This window comes from Lipotes vexillifer, unplaced genomic scaffold (genome assembly GCF_000442215.2).
Source record: "Lipotes vexillifer unplaced genomic scaffold, Lipotes_vexillifer_v1.1 scaffold565, whole genome shotgun sequence".
In the NCBI taxonomy this organism is placed as follows: domain Eukaryota; kingdom Metazoa; phylum Chordata; class Mammalia; order Artiodactyla; family Lipotidae; genus Lipotes; species Lipotes vexillifer.
This window is the reverse complement of record NW_006771554.1, coordinates 145,655-150,013: the sequence shown is the minus strand read 5'-3', so window position 1 is coordinate 150,013 and position 4,359 is coordinate 145,655.

Here is a 4,359-nt window from a genome sequence, read left to right as displayed (position 1 = left end):
ACTGACTCAGAATCAGCTCAGAATATGCAGCCTGCCTCCATTTCTTCCTTCTCTATTCCTTTGATCTGCCAAGGCTGTTCCCCCAAAGGAACAAAGCTTGGGACAAACCCCACTGGGTCCCATCAGCCCCTGCATTCTTATCAGAGTGAAATGAGACTGTGAAGGGGGCTATTGTGAGGAATAAGCAAGGTGATACCCATAAAGTGCCAGAACAGTGCCTGGGTTTTAGTAGGTGATCAATAAATGTCACTTAAAACAAAAACCAGGGGTCATGCCGATGTCACTCTCCCTCATCCCCTACGTCAGACCCATCAGCAAGACTGGCCCACTTCCTAAATATTTCATATCCGTCACCTTCTCTCTATCCCACAATGGCCTCCCTGGTCTGAGCCACCACCAGCGTCTCTCCCCCAGACACCGCCACCATCTCCTCTTGGGGACCCTGCTTCTGGTCCTGCACATGTGCAGTTTGTCCTTTAAGCCTCAAACCCGTGATCTCCTTCAAAACACAAGTTTGATCACATCTCCTCTGCTAAAAACCCTTCAGTGCCTTCTCATTGTTCTGAGCTAAAAATCCAAACTTCTTAAGCCCATTCGAATGTTGCCTCTCCCCGGCCCCACCCATCCCTAATGAGCACACGCTGTGCTCTGGCCCCTGAATTTTCAGGCCCTCAAATGTGGTTTTGCACATTCTGTCACCTGGGCCCCAGTATGTCTCTCTCATCCTTTACATTTCAGCTCAAAAACCCCTTTCTCAAGGAACTGCCCCTCCCCAGCCCCACCCATCCCTAATGAGGTTGTGCCCCTGTTAAATGTGGGAGTCCCCTGTACTTTCCCTCTGTGGAACCTGATCCCGTTGGTAATTGTACATTTACTTGTGAGATTATTGGATTGATGAATATCTCCTCCTTACACACACACACACACACACACACACACACACACACACACACACGGAACAGAAAGCCATGGGGGCATGGACTTCGATTTGTCCACTGCTACATCCTCAGCCTCCAGCACAGTGTCCAGCATAGAGTAGGTGCTCAATAAATATTTAATGAATCAATGAATGGAACAAACAGAAGGAAACGATGCCATAGAAGGGCAGTCTCAGGGGAGATGGTGTGGCTGTAACCAGGCAACCCCACCACCTGGCCTTCCATCCAGCCATCCAGCCATGCATTCTTTCATCTGTTCATTCACACACTCAGTAGCACCCACTCTGAGCACGGCACAGAGGTGTGAGCTGAAGGGTAGAGAGCAGTGAGGGAGGTGCCCACGGCCAGCTGGCAGGATACTGAGACCGAGACAAGAGAGAGTGTGGTTCTGAGCCACCACTCAGACAAGTGAGCTCACTGGGGTCGGGGGTGGGTGAATTGGGGGAGGCAGAGAGGCTGCCTGGGGGAAGAGGGCATGGGCCCCAAGAGGTGGGTCAGTGTTGGATGTGGGGCAACATGGGAGAAGGGTATTCCTGGCAGAGGGAACAGCAGGAACAAAGGCCTAGAGGCACAAAAGTAGTAAACAGTGGTTGGTGCCACCTGCCCAGAGAGATGAATACGTGAAAAGATGCAGTGACAATAACGTAGAGGGGGGCGTCCAGCTCTCACAGGGCCTTGAGTGGCCACATCCCCCGGGTTGTATCTTGGGCAAGTTTCATGAACTCTTTGTGCCTCAGTTTCCTCACCTGAAAAATGAGGACAAATAACAGTCCCCACCTCAAAGGACTCTGTCTGTGTGGAGTCATTGAACAGGAAAAACTCTTTGTTACTCTGAATGGTAACTAACGAGTGCCAGGCCCAAGTCTGGACTTTATCTTGAAGGTGAAAGGGAGCTGGGGAAAATTTTGAAAAGAACCTTCCAGACTGAGCTGGGCTTCATGAAGGTGCATCTGGCAGTATGCCCAGCATAGAGTGGGGGCAAGACTGGGGGCCCTTGGACCGGCCTTTGCAGATGGGGTGACCCTGTATATGGGGTACATATGGCCCCAGCTCTGCTCACCCCTCTCCCCTGACCTCCCACCTTTGCCATCCTGGATAATGGTCCAGCTACCAAGCCCAGAAGCTTTGGCATATCCTGACCTCCCACAAAAACACCCAGAGAGGCAGTCGCTACCCCACCTAGCAATATAACGCTGAGCTTATAGGACACGTGCCTCACCCCCAAGACCCCAGGGACAGCCCACGGACTCGGCCCACACAGAACAGGCCCCCATCCAGTCACTCGCTCCACACTTACTGAGCGCCTACCACATGCAGGAAGTTGTTCTAGGTGCTGGGATGCGGCGCACACGCATGCTTCCCCTGCACACATCATTACTGATGCAAACGCACACACGTGCTCAGGCACACACATGCTCGTGGATGTCAAGGCAGCCCAAGGCCGTAACTGGTCTGCTCTCGTTTATGGTTTCACCGTGCTTTCCTTGGAGCAGGGGGCGGGGGAGCAACGAGAGGTGAGCAGAGACAAGGTGACCCTGCCCAGCACCCCTCCACACCTCAACAGCTCCCGCATTACTCTGGGGTCCATTCTGGCCTGGAGGGAGAGTACTGAGCTGGTAGAGATCACTTCCCCCCAGGGAGAAGGCAGCAGCCAAGCACAGAGATCTGGGCTCAGGATCCAGCCGGCATGGTGCCCTTGGGACTCTGGCAGGGCAGACAGGAGCCAGGCTGCCAGACACAGTTCCCATTGGCAGACCCGGGAGCCAGGTGGGCACGGAGAAGGGACATATACACGCCAAACCAGTGTACAGAATGGAGGGAGTGAATGAATGAATGAGCAAATGAATGAGCTGCCTCTTCCTGCATCCCCCAGGCACCAGCCTAGCCCTGGAGCCAGAGGAACTACCCTGACCCGGTACAAGTCTTCACTCTTCTTGGAACAAGGTGCACTCACGGGCTCGTAGCAGTTGTTAAATATTTATTTATTTGTTTATTTTTTGGCCACACCATGTGGCACATGGGATCTTAGGTCCCTGATCAGGGATCAAACCCGAGCCCCCTGTATTGGAAGCGCAGAGTCTTAACCACTGGACCACCAGGGAAATCCACAGTTGTTAAATAAATGCATGAGTGAATAAATGAATGACTGAGTGGACAGATAATTACGAACCCCTTTTACCTGGTCAGGATACTTTGTACATAACAGGGGTCCAGTAGTATTTTTCAAGTGACCAGAAATAATAATAATAACAGTAGCCATTATCGGTACACTAGCTAACATTTATTGCCGAACACTGTGGATCCCTTCACATGCATCATCTCATTTATTCCTCACACTAGGTCTAGAAGGTAAGCACTGTTATCCCCATTTTTCCGATAAGAAAACTGAGACTCAGAGAAATGGAGAAAATTACCAAGATCATACATAAAGTAAAACAATGGAATTGGGACTCAAACCCTGGTCTGACTTTGGACCTCATGGCTTTAGGTCCCCTGAATGTTAAATTCTGCCCCAGAGGTAGGGGCTGGGAAGGTTATCAGGAATCTGGGGGAGGAGGCAGGGGTGAGGAGCCCCAGGCTGCACCGTGAAGTCTCCCCTGCTTTGTCCTGCCTGTGGGGGTCACTGAGCCCAGCCCCTCTTCTTGGTCTTGGCAGAGTGAGAGTCTGGGAAACAAATGTGGGATGGGCAGGATAAGAATTCCTTCCTCTGTCCCCAGGGAGACAGCCAGATGACACAGGAAGGCCTGGCGCCACTGAGCTTGCAGTGATACAGCCTTGGCAGCAATGGTACTAGGGCACTGAGAAATCAAGAAAGGACATGCTGGTCACCCAGCCGAGATTCTGAAAGTATACAATGTAGGCAGTGGCAGTGATGCCCACAGCAAATCAGCAAGTCTAGCAGCTCCTCAGTGAGAAGGAAAGGCATGTTGCCCAAGCAGCTCCCCAAAGCTATATCTGAGGCAAAATTCTCCTTAGTCCCTCCCAGACCCCAGCTCCCTGTTTGGCTCTGCCAGGTGTGTGTGGGAAGGAGCAGGGAGGGATGGAGGAAGGAATAGGCATGATCTCTGTCCTCCAGAAGCTTGCCATCACTGCTGACACCAAGCCCCAGAGGAAGACCCAGCCATAGGGGTCTGAGGGGGTTCAGGGGAGAGAGAGAATGAGAGTCTGGAGGAAGTGGGGCTGGAATTGGATCATCCAAACCCAGAATGAATAACTTCGGTGGTTCAACAATATCATCAACGATACAGATTGTGCCATCATTTCTTAGTAGGTGCCTTTGGCCTCTTGGAGTAGCTCCCCTCATTGTCCCAAAATGGCTGCTTTTGTTCTGGCCATCACCTTCTCACACATGCAGAAAATAAAAAATTTCTCCTCAAGGCATCTCTTTTTAAAGAGTAAAAAATATATATCCAGACGCTCT